Here is a 12875-nt window from a genome sequence, read left to right as displayed (position 1 = left end):
CTCAGGTGGACACATTCAAACAAAGTCAACTGTAAGGTCGGGTACCTGACCAAGGAGATGGAATCTTTATAGACTATTGCAACTCAGCCTCCCCGCCCCCCGGATCTCGGTTGGTGTTGCACGGCATAACCTGGTGGGCAAAGCTTGGTGAGATTAACCCCTCCAGCCTCGTCCAACCAGGTCTCCGTGATGCACGCCAGATCTGCCTTTTCCTCAAGTATTAGATCCTGAATGGTTGATGTTTTACCATTGACAGACCTGTCGTTCAACTGCATCACCTTCAATCCAGCGGACTGTCTACCTTGGAACCCACGTTTACCAAGTCAGGAGAACATTTTGGATTTTCCTCACAGTTTGTTCACGAATTGGCCGAATTATTATTATTATTATTATTATTATTATTTCAGTTGATGTGTATTTGGTACAGAAGAGGACCAACATCCTCGTTGTTTGCTTAAGTTTTGGAAGAAGACAGTAGGAAGAGGCGGTCCCTTTGGAAATCAATAGCTTTATTGATCGGGCTTGCTTAGTGCTAAAGGGGGATGCTGATCTGCCGCAAGAAGCAATACTTCAGGAACTGCAGGCACTGCTTCTCCTTCCTCTGCTGCCGGGGATGCTTGGCTTTGCTGCTGGGATGATGGGCATGGTGGTGGTGGTGGCGGCGGTGGCGGTGGCGGCGACGACGATGATGGGGTTCTTCTGCAAAGAGAGGATAGCGTCCTCCAGGTGGGCTTGGACTACAACTCCCAGAACCCCCTAGCCAATGGACTGCAATGCCCAGCATCCTCTTGTCAATGGGAATCCAAAGCTCTCTCCATATGTCCTTCGACTGCAACTCCCAGCATCCCTTAGCCAACATAGCCAATGGGAGCCAATAGCTCTCCGTATGTTCTTAGACTGCAATGCCCACCATCCTCTTGCTGGCAAAGCCAATGGAAATCAATAGAACTTTCCACATGACTGCAATTCACAGCATGCCACGGCCAATGGGAATCCATAGCTCTCTCCATATGTTCTTGGACTACAACTCCCAGCACCCCCTAGCCAATGGACTGCAATGCCCAGCATCCCCTTGTCAATGGGAATCCAAAGCTCTCTCCATATGTCCTTCGACTGCAACTCCCAGCATCCCTTAGCCAACATAGCCAATGGGAGCCAATAGCTCTCCGTATGTTCTTAGACTGCAATGCCCACCATCCTCTTGCTGGCAAAGCCAATGGAAATCAATAGAACTTTCCACATGACTGCAATTCACAGCATGCCACGGCCAATGGGAATCCATAGCTCTCTCCATATGTTCTTGGACTACAACTCCCAGCACCCCCTAGCCAATGGACTGCAATGCCCAGCATCCCCTTGTCAATGGGAATCCAAAGCTCTCTCCATATGTCCTTCGACTGCAACTCCCAGCATCCCTTAGCCAACATAGCCAATGGGAGCCAATAGCTCTCCGTATGTTCATAGATTGCAATGCCCATCATCCCCTTGCTGGCAAAGCCAACGGGAATCAATAGAACTTTCCACATGACTGCAATTCACAGCATGCTACTGGAACTCGATGCAGCTTGCAATTTTATTTTTACAAAAATGCAAATTAAAAACATGCAAAAATTACATATTAAAAATAATTTAATTACAGTATTGAAACCATTCTAAATGAAATTAAACTGCAATTTATTATTATTATTATTATTAACATAATAATAATAATAATAATAATAATAAATTACAGTTTAATTTCATTCAGAATGGTCTCAATATTGTAATTAAATTCTATTTTAATATGTAATTTTTGCATGTTTTTAATTAATTGCATTTTTGTAAAAATAAAATTACAAGCTGCTTCAAGTTCCAATTTTAGGAAGGAAATATTAAATATATTATTATTATTAAAAATAATAATAATAATAAATTGCAGTTTAATTTAATTTAGAATGGTTTCTATACTGTAATTAAATTTCATTTTAATATGTAATTTTTGCATGTTTTTAATTTGCATTTTTGTAAAAATAAAATTGCAAGCTGCTTCGAGTTCCAATTTTGGAAAGCAAATATTAAATATTATTATTATTAATATTATTAATATTATTGCTATGATTAAAATTGCTATTGCATCCCAATTGAGGATGCAACTCCCAACATCCTTAATTGGGAACCAATAGAGCTCCCCAGGTGGCCACTGGGATTATATATATATAGACTTGGAAGGGGGTCCTCAAGGGCCATCTAGACTGACCCCATTCCAGCCATGCAAGGGGAAGGCCTGGGATTGGCTCTCCCTCCTGCCCATCTCGTTGCCAAGGGATACAATTCCCCGCCTCCTCCTCCAGGAAAATAAAAGGGTCCCTCCTCATTGACATTTGGGGGCCAATTGCACCCCAAAACATCTCCTTACCTGTCATGGAGAAGAAGCCAACATGGTTGCAAGGACAGGAAACTCTGGGGCGCTTGTGTTTTGGGGGTCCCTCCATGCCTGGAAAGGGATGATGGGTGAGCCAGTTATGATTAGTTGCAAATATATTATTATTGTTGTTGTTGTTGTTGTTGTTGTTGTTGTTGTTGTTATTATTATTATTATTAAATGCATTGTTATATTTATATTTATTGTTATTTAATAATCATTATTTAACTATTTTGTTTTATTCTATTCTATTATTACTATTATCATTGGTTGCAAATATATTATTAAATACATTGTTATATTTATTACATTTACTGTTATTTAATAATCATTATTTAACTATTTTATTTTGTTTTTTCTATTATTACTATTATGATTGGTTGCAAATATATTATTATTATTATTATTAAATATATTGTTATATTTATTATATTTATTGCTATTTAATAATCATTATTTAACCATTTTTATTTTATTCTATTATTACTATTATCATTGGTTGCAATATATTATTATTAATATTATTATTATTTAATAATCATTATTTAACCATTTTTATTTTATTTTATTCTATTATTACTATTATGTTTGGTTGCAAATATATTATTATTATTATTAAATATATTGTTATATTTATTATATTTATTGTTATTTAATAATCCTTATTTAACCATTTTTATTTTGTTTTTTTCTATTATTACTATTATGATTGGTTGCAAATATATTATTATTATTAATTGTCATTTAATAAACATTATTTAACCATTTTTATTTTATTTTATTCTATTAATACTTTTACAGTCAGTTGCAATATATTATTATAATTATAATTAATTGTTATTTAATAATCATTATTGAACTATTTTATTTTATTATTACTATAATGATTGGTTGCAATATATTATTATTAATATTATTATTATTTAATAATCATTATTTAACCATTTTTATTTTATTTTATTCTATTATTACTATTATCATTGGTTGCAAATATATTATTATTATTATTATTAAATACATTGTTATATTTATTCTATTTATTGTTATTTAATAATCATTATTTAACTATTTTATTTTATTTTATTCTATTATTACTATTATGATTGTTTGCAATATATTATTATTATTTAATAATCATTATTCAACCATTTTTTATTTTATTCTATTATTACTATTATGATTGGTTGCAAATATGTTATTATTATTATTTGTTATTTAATAATAATTATTTAACTATCTTATTTTATTTTATTTCATTATTACTATTATGATTGGTTGCAAATATATTATTATTTAATAATCATTATTTAACCATTTTTATTTTATTTTATTCCATTATTACTATTACGATCGGTTGCAAATATATTATTATTATTATTTAAGAATCATTATTTAACCATTTTTATTTTATTTTATTTTATTATTACTATTATGAGTGGTTGCAAATATATTAGTCCAAGTTTCCCTTGAGTGTGACGACTGTAGGCAGTCCACATTTCACTTGAGTGTGACGTTTGTAGACAGTCCATGTTTCACTTGAGTGTGACATCTGTATGCAGTCCACGTTTCACTTGAGTGTGACGTCTGTAGACAGTCCACGTTTCACCTGAGTGTGACGTTTGTAGACAGTCCATGTTTCACTTGAGTGTGACATCTGTATGCAGTCCACGTTTCACTTGAGTGTGACGTCTGTAGACAGTCCACGTTTCACCTGAGTGTGACGTTTGTAGACAGTCTATGTTTCACTTGAGTGTGACATCTGTATGCAGTCCACATTTCACTTGAGTGTGACATCTGTAGACAGTCCACGGTTCACCTGAGTGTGACGTTTGTAGACAGTCCATGTTTCACTTGAGTGTGACATCTGTATGCAGTCCACGTTTCACTTGAGTGTGACGTCTGTAGACAGTCCACGTTTCACCTGAGTGTGACGTTTGTAGACAGTCTATGTTTCACTTGAGTGTGACATCTGTATGCAGTCCACGTTTCACTTGAGTGTGACGTCTGTAGACAGTCCACGTTTCACCTGAGTGTGACGTTTGTAGACAGTCCATGTTTCACTTGAGTGTGACGTCATTAGACAGTCCACATTTCGCTTGAGTGTGACGTCTGTAGACAGTCCACGTTTCACCTGAGTGTGACGTTTGTAGACAGTCCATGTTTCACTTGAGTGTGACGTCATTAGACAGTCCACGTTTCGCTTGAGTGTGACGTCTGTAGACAGTCCACGTTTCACTTGAGTGTGACATCAGTAGACAGTCCATGTTTCACTTGAGTGTGATGTCTGTACACAGTCCACATTTTGCTTGAGTGTAGCATCTGTAGACAGTCCACATTTCACTTGAGTGTGACGTCTGTAGGCAGTCCACGTTTCACTTGAGTGTGACATCAGTAGACAATCCATGTTTCACTTGAGTGTGATGTCTGTAGACAGTCCACGTTTCGCTTGAGTGTGACGTCTGTAGACAGTCCACGTTTCACTTGAGTGTAGCATCTGTAGACAGTCCACATTTCGCTTGAGTGTGGCGTCTGTAGACAGTCCACATTTCACTTGAGTGTGACGTCTGTAGGCAGTCCACGTTTCACTTGAGTGTGGCGTCTGTAGACAGTCCACGTTTCACTTGAGTGTGACGTCTGTAGGCAGTCCACGTTTCACTTGAGTGTGACGTCTGTAGACAGTCCACGATTCACTTGAGTGTGACATCAGTAGACAGTCCACATTTCACTTGAGTGTGACGTCTGTAGACAGTCCACGTTTCGCTTGAGTGTGACGTTTGTAGGCAGTCCACGTTTTACTTGAGTGTGATGTCTGTAGACAATCCACGTTTCACTTGAGTGTGACATCTGTAGACAGTCCACATTTCACTTGATTGTGACGTCTGTAGGCAGTCCACGTTTCACTTGAGTGTGACATCAGTAGACAGTCCACATTTCACTTGAATGTGATGTCTGTAGACAGTCCACGTTTCACTTGAGTGTGACATCAGTAGACAGTCCACATTTCATTTGAGTGTGACGTCTGTAGACAGTCCACGTTTCGCTTGAGTGTGACGTCTGTAGGCAGTCCACGTTTTACTTGAGTGTGATGTCTGTAGACAATCCACGTTTCACTTGAGTGTGACATCTGTAGGCAGTCCACGTTTCACTTCAGTGTGACGTCTGTAGACAGTCCACATTTCACTTGAATGTGATGTCTGTAGACAGTCCACGTTTCACTTGAGTGTGGCGTCTGTAGACAGTCCACGTTTCGCTTGAGTGTGGCGTCTGTAGACAGTCCACATTTCACTTGAGTGTGATGTCTGTAGACAGTCTACATTTCACTTGAGTGTGATGTCTGTAGGCAGTCCACGTTTCACTTGAGTGTGACGTTCGTAGACACACTGGAAGGGCACTTTACTTTTCTCGGTGTTCAGTGAGGGGCCAAGCTTTTCATATGCTTCTGCAAAGGCATTTAGAATGACTTGTAGGTCTCCTTCTAAATGAGCACAGACTACGTTATCATCAGCATAAGATGTTTAGAGTGGCGTGTAGGTCTTCTTCTACATGCGCACTATTATTACTATGTTATCATTATTACATTATAGTCAATAATTAATACTGAACTATTTTTTATTACTTATTTATCCTTTTATTTCGATACTATAGTCATTATATTTATTGTTTCTCAATACTAATAAATTATTATTATTAAAAACAATGTTATATTTATTATATATGTTGTTATTTAATAATCATTAAATATTTTATTTTATTCTATTCTATTATTACTATATTATAATTATATATTATAACGTTTCACTTGAGTGTGACGTCTGTAGACAGTCCACGTTTCACTTGAAACAAGGAAACAGAAGAGTTAAAATGAATATGGGGAAAAGGCTCACCTGGGCATGGGCAGAGTTCCGTCCCACCTGGGCTCCGTTTCGACCTGCCCAGTTCTGCCTTTGGGAGGCCAAGGTGCTCTCTGCCATCTGACACTGAAAGAAAGAAAGAAAGAAAGAAAGAAAGAAAGAAAGAAAGGAAAAAAAGAGAGAAAGAAAGATAGAAAAGGAAGGTAGGAAGGAAGGAAAGAGAAAACAAGGAGAGAGAAAGAGAGAGAGGGAAAGAAAGAAAGAAATAGAAGGAAGGAAGCAAGGAAGAAGAAAGCAAGGAGGGGAAAAGAGAGAGAGGAAAGAAAGAAAGAAAGAAAGAAAGAAAGAAAGAAAGAAAAGAAAGAAAGAAAAGAAAAGAAAAGAAAAGAAAAGAAAAGAAAAGAAAGAAGGATGATAAAGAAGGTAGGAAGAAAGAAGGAAAGGAAGGAAGGAAGAAGAAAGAAGAAAGGAGGGAGAAAGAGAGAGGGGGAAAGGAAGGAAGGAAGGAAGGAAGGAAGGAAAAAGAAAAGGAAAGATAGAAAAGGAAGGGAGGGAGGAAGGATGGAAAGGGGGGAAAAGGAGGGAGGGAGAAAGAGAGAGGGAAAGAAAGAAATGGAAGGAAGGAAGGAAGGAAGGAAGGAAGGAAGGAGAAAGGAAGGAGGGGAAAAGAGAGAGAGGGAAAGAAAGAAATAGAAGGAAGGAAGCAAGGAAGAAGAAAGGAAGGAGGGGAAAAGAGGGAGAGGAAAGAAAGAAAGAAAGAAAGAAAGAAAGAAAAGAAAAGAAAGAAGGAAGGATGATAAAGAAGGTAGGAAGAAAGAAGGAAAGAAAGGAAGGAAGAAGAAAGAAGAAAGGAGGGAGAAAGAGAGAGGGGGAAAGGAAGGAAGGAAGGAAGGAAAGAAGGAAGGAAAAAGAGAGAAAAGGAAAGATAGAAAAGGAAGGGAGGGAGGAAGGATGGAAAGGGAAAAGAAGGAGGGAGGGAGAAAGAGAGAGAGGGAAAGAAAGAAATAGAAGGAAGGAAGGAAGGAAGGAAGGAAGGAAGGAAGGAAGGAAGAAGAAAGGAAGGAGGGAAAAAGAGAGAGAGGGAAAGAAAGAAATAGAAGGAAGGAAGGAAGGAAGGAAGGAAGGAAGGAAGGAAGGAAGGAAGGAAGGAGAAAGGAAGGAGGGAAAAAGAGAGAGAGGGAAAAAGAGAGAGAGGGAAAGAAAGAATGAAAAAAAGAAAAGAAAGAAGGAAGAGAAAGAAGGAAGGAACAAAGAAAGAAAGGAAGGAAGGAAGAAGAAAGGAAAGCGGGAGAAAGAGAAAGAGAAATAGAAAGAGAAAGAGAAAGGGAAAGGGTAAGGGAAAGAAAGAAAGAAAGAAAGAAAGAGGAAGGAAGGAAGGAAGGAAGGAAGGAAGGAAGGAAGGAAGAGAAGGAAGGAAGGAAGGAAGGAAGGAAGGAAGGAAGGAAGGCAGGAAGGAAGGAGAAAGGAAGGAGGGAAAAAGAGAGAGAGGAAAAGAAAGAAATAGAAGGAAGGAAGGAAGGAAGAAGAAAGGAAGGAGGGAAAAAGAGAGAGGGAAAAAGAGAGAGAGGGAAAGAAAGAATGAAAAAAAGAAAAGAAAGAAGGAAGAGAAAGAAGGAAGGAACAAAGAAAGAAAGGAAGGAAGGAAGAAGAAAGGAAAGCGGGAGAAAGAGAAAGAGAAAGAGAAAGGGAAAGGGTAAGGGAAAGAAAGAAAGAAAGAAAGAAAGAAAGGAAGGAAGGAAGGAAGGAAGGAAGGAAAGAGAAATACAGAGGGGTAAAGAGAGAGAGAAAGAAGGAAGAAGGAAGGAAGGAAGGAAGGAAGGAAGGAAGGAAGGAAGGAAGGAAGGAAGGAAGGGAAGGTGGGGAGGGGTAAAGAGAGGGAAAGAAAGAAAAGAAAGTTGTCCAGGTGAGGATCCATTGGGAGCCCTATGGGGATGCCTTCAATGTCCTGGAACCCCTGGTTTTGGGCTAGAAAAAAGGCATTTTGGGCCCATCTTCGATACAACTAGTGGTATGTAATAATTCAAATGGGGAATCTGCTCCGGGCTCTAGTCTGAACCTTAAACGAGCCCACTTTGAAATTTTGGGCTGCAAAAAAGAAGAAGTCATTTTTGGCCAAACAACTCCATTGAAAAGCTACTAAACACTTCTGAGGCTGGTAGTAGATGATAAACCTAATAAGAGGGGAATTCGCTCCGGATTCTAGTCCGAACTTTAAAGGAACTAACCTTGGGAGGAATTTTCTTGAAGCTGAGACTCGAAAACCTGGAGTGAGTGGATTGAGAGTCCAATAGATGCCATGGAGCTAGTAGATGGTAAACCTAATAAGAGGGGAATCCGCTCCGGATTCTAGTCCGAACTTTAAAGGAACTAACCTTGGGAGGTGTTTTCTTGGAGCTGATACTCAAACCTTCTTAGAGCTGAGACTCAAACCTGGAGTGAGTGAGTTGAGAGTCCAATAGATGCTATGGAGCTAAGTAGATGGTAAACCTAATAAGAGGGGATACTGCTCCGGATTGTAGTCCGAACTTTAAATGAGCGCACTTTGAAATTTTGGGCTGCATAAATAGTCATTTTTGGCCAAACAACTCCATTGAAAAGCTACTAAACACTTCTGAGGCTAGTAGTAGATGATAAATCTAGTAAGAGGGGAATTCGCTCCGCATTCTAGTATGAACTTTAAAGGAGCTAACCTTGGGAGGTGTTTTCTTGGAGCTGAGACTCAAACCTTCTTGGAGCTGGGACTCAAACCTGGAGTGAGTTGAGAGTCCAATAGATGCCAGGGAGCTAGTAAATGGTAAACCTAATAAGTGGGGATTCTGCTCTGGATTCTAGTCCGAACTTTAAACGAGCCCACTTTGAAATTTTTGGCTGCAAAAAAAAAGTCATTTTTGGCCAAACAACTCCATTGAAAAGCTACTAAACACTTCTATGAGGCTAGTAGTAGATGGTAAACCTAATAAGAGGGGAATCCGCTCCGGATTCTTGTCCGAACTTTAAAGGAACTAACCTTGGGAGGTGTTTTCTTGGAGCTGAGACTCAAAAACCTGGAGTGGATTGAGAGTCCAATAGATGCCAGGGAGCTAGTAGATGGTAAACCTAACAAGAGGGGATCCGCTCCGGATTCTAGTCCGAATTTTAAAGGAACTCATTGGTACGAATTTTCTTGAAGCTGAGACTCAAACCTTATTGGAGCTGAGACTCAAACCTGGAGTGAGTGAGTTGAGAGTCCAATAGATGCTATGGAGCTAAGTAGATGGTAAACCTAATAAGAGGGGATTCTGCTCCGGATTCTAGTCTGAACTTTAAATGAGCCCACTTTGAAATTTTGGGCTGCAAAAATAGTCATTTTTGGCCAAACAACTCCATTGAAAAGCTACTAAACTCTTCTATGAGGCTAGTAGTAGATGGTAAACCTAATAAGAGGGGAATCCGCTCCAGCTTCTAGTCCGAACTTTAAAGGAACTAACCTTGGGAGGAATTTTCTTGAAGCTGAGACTCGAAAACCTGAAGTGAGTGGATTGAAAGTCCAATAGATGCCATGGAGCTAGTAGATGGTAAACCTAATAAGAGGGGAATCCGCTCCGGATGCTAGTCCGAACTTTAAAGGAACTAACCTTGGGAGGTGTTTTCTTGGAGCTGAGACTCAAACCTTCTTAGAGCTGAGACTCAAACCTGGAGTGAGTGAGTTGAGAGTCCAATAGATGCTATGGAGCTAAGTAGATGGTAAACCTAATAAGAGGGGATTCTGCTCCGGATTCTAGTCCGAACTTTAAATGAGCTCACTTTGAAATTTTGTGCTGCAAAAAAGGCCATTTTTGGCCAAACAACTCCATTGAAAAGCTACTAAACTCTTCTATGAGGCTAGTAGTAGATGGTAAACCTAATAAGAGGGGAATCCGCTCCTGATTCTAGTCCGAACTTTAAAGGAACTAACCTTGGGAAGTGTTTTCTTGGAGCTGAGACTCAAACCTGGAGTGGGTTGAGAGTCCAATAGATGCCAGGGAGCTAATAGATGGTAAACCTAATAAGAGAGGGATCCGCTCCGGATTCTAGTCCGAATTTTAAAGGAACTAACCTTGGAAGGAATTTTCTTGAAGCTGAGACTCGAAATCCTGGAGTGGATTGAGAGTCCAATAGATGCCAGGGAGCTAATAGATGGTAAACCTAATAAGAGAGGGATCCGCTCCGGATTCTAGTCCGAACTGTAAAGGAACTAACCTTGGGAAGTGTTTTCTTGGAGCTGAGACTCAAACCTGAAGTGGATTGAGAGTCCAATAGATGCTAGGGAGCTAATAGATGGTAAACCTAATGAGAGGGATCCGCTCCGGATTCTAGTCCGAACTTTAAAGGAACTAACCTTAGGAAGTGTTTTCTTGGTGAGACTCAAACCTGGAGTGGGTTGAGAGTCCAATAGATGCCAGGGAGCTAATAGATGGTAAACCTAATAAGACAGGGATCCGCTCCGGATTCTAGTCCGAACTTTAAAGGAACTAACCTTGGGAGGTGTTCTCTTAGAGCTGAGACTCAAACCTGGAGTGGGTTGAGAGTCCAATAGAGGCCAGGGAGCTAGTAGATGGTAAACCTAGTAAGAGGGGAATCCGCTCCTGATTCTAGTCCGAACTTTAAAGGAACTAACCTTGGGAGGAGTTTTCTTGAAGCTGAGACTCGAAAACCTGGAGTGAGTGGATTGAGAGTCCAATAGGTGCTGTGGAGCTAGTCGATGGTAAAACTAATAAGAGGGGGATCCGCTCCGGATTCTAGTCCGAACTTTAAAGGAACTAACCTTGGGAGGTGTTTTCTTGGAGCTGAGACTCAAATCTTCTTGGAGCTGAGACTCAAACCTGGACTGAGTTGAGAGTCCAATAGATGCTACGGAGCTAAGTAGATGGTAAACCTAATAAGTTGTAAACCTGCTCCGGATTCTAGTCCGAACTTTAAACGAGCCCACCTTGAAATTTTGGGCTGCAAAAAAAGTCATTTTTGGCGAAACAACTCCACTGAAAAGCTACTAAACACTTCTGAGGCTAGTAGTAGATGATAAACCTAATAAGAGGGGAATCCGCTCCGGATTCTAGTCCGAACTTTAAAGGAACTAACTTTGAGAGGTGTTTTCTTGGAGCTGAGACTCAAACCTGGAGTGTTTTGAGGGTCCAATAGATGCCAATGCTGCCTCCAGTTGAGGTGGGACCCTTTCCCCATTGACCTTACCTGGATGTGTCCTTACCTGGCTGCTCACCTCCGCCGAAAGCGGTCCCCAAAGAGACGGCCAGGAGGGCCAGAAGCCATGCGGTCGCCTTGGCCATGCCAGCCAGTGCAATGGAGTCCGGAACTGGGACTCAAACTGGTTTGGGTGCCTCTTTTGTTGCAAAGGGTGAGAGGAGGGGACTCCAAGGGGGGGACACTAATTCCCCGGACAATCCGCAGAGCCATTCAGGCAGAAACGCATTCACTCTCTGTTTGCTCAAAAGCCTCTCGAAAGCCGTCTTCTCAGGTTCTCAAGGGATGCCAATCACACTCAAGTTTGGAACTTTTCTAAAGGAACTTTTATTTCCAGGCTCACACTTCCTCATATTTTTAAGGCCGCCAAAAAACCCCTTAAGGGGTTGCAAAGAAGGGGCACATCTGCACTGCAGAGTTAATGCAGTTTAAAAGCACTTTGGACTGCCCTGGCTCCATGCTACGAGATTCTGGGAGTTGTAGTTTCCCTAAAGGTGCATCTGGACTGTAGGATGAGTGCCCTTTTGATGTGACTTGAACCACCACAGCTCCATGCTATGGGACCCTGGGAGTTGTAGTTTTGCTGAGGTAGCTGTGAATCCCTGGGAGTTGTAGTTTCACTAAAGGTGCACCTCTAGACTGTAGCATGAATGCCCTTTTGATATGACTTGAACCACCACAACTTCCTAATATGGGTCACTGGGAGTTGTAGTTTCGCTGAGGGTGCTGTGAATCCCTGGGAGTTGTAGTTTCACTAAAGGTGCACCTCTAGACCGTAGCGTGAATGCCCTTTTGATATGACTTGAACCACCACAACTTCCTAATATAGGTCACTGGGAGTTGTAGTTTCGCTGAGGATGTTGTGAATCCCTGGGAGTTGTAGTTTCGCTGAGGGTGCTGTGAATCCCTGGGAGTTGTAGTTTTACTAAAGGTGCACCTCTAGACTGTAGCGTGAATGCCCTTTTGATATGACTTGAACCACCACAGCTCCATGCTATGGGACCCTGGGAGTTGTAGTTTCGCTGAGGGTGTTGTGAATCCCTTGGAGTTGTAGTTTCGCTGAGGGTGCTGTGAATCCCTGGGAGTTGTAGTTTCACTAAAGGTGCACCTCTAGACTGTAGCGTGAATGGCCCTTTTGATATGACTTGAACCACCACAACTCCCTACTATGGGTCACTGGGAGTTGTAGTTTCGCTGAGGGTGCTATGAATTCCTTGGATTTGTAGTTTCGCTGAGGGTGCTGTGTATCCCTGGGAGTTGTAGTTTCACTAAAGGTGCACCTCTAGACTGTAGCGTGAATGCCCTTTTGATATGACTTGAACCACCACAACTTCCTACTATGGGTCACTGGGAGTTGTAGTTTCGCTACGGGTGCTGTGAATCCCCGGAGGTTGTAGTTTCAGTAA

General features: G+C 40.5%; 1 long non-coding RNA gene across 1 annotated transcript; it reads right to left on the bottom strand.

The window, feature by feature from the left end:
- Positions 1–495: 495 nt before the first annotated feature.
- On the bottom strand, positions 496–6375 carry LOC137095316 (uncharacterized). The gene is made up of 3 exons (XR_010908825.1): positions 6286–6375; positions 2396–2473; positions 496–699 (listed from the first exon to the last, which is right to left on the bottom strand). It is a non-coding gene; the product is annotated as an uncharacterized lncRNA (long non-coding RNA).
- Positions 6376–12875: the final 6500 nt, after the last annotated feature.

The sequence above is a fragment of the Anolis sagrei genome, chromosome Y (genome assembly GCF_037176765.1).
Source record: "Anolis sagrei isolate rAnoSag1 chromosome Y, rAnoSag1.mat, whole genome shotgun sequence".
Lineage (NCBI taxonomy): Eukaryota > Metazoa > Chordata > Lepidosauria > Squamata > Dactyloidae > Anolis > Anolis sagrei.
The sequence above is the reverse complement of the archived record's forward strand: the minus strand, read 5'-3'. Positions and strand labels throughout refer to the sequence as shown.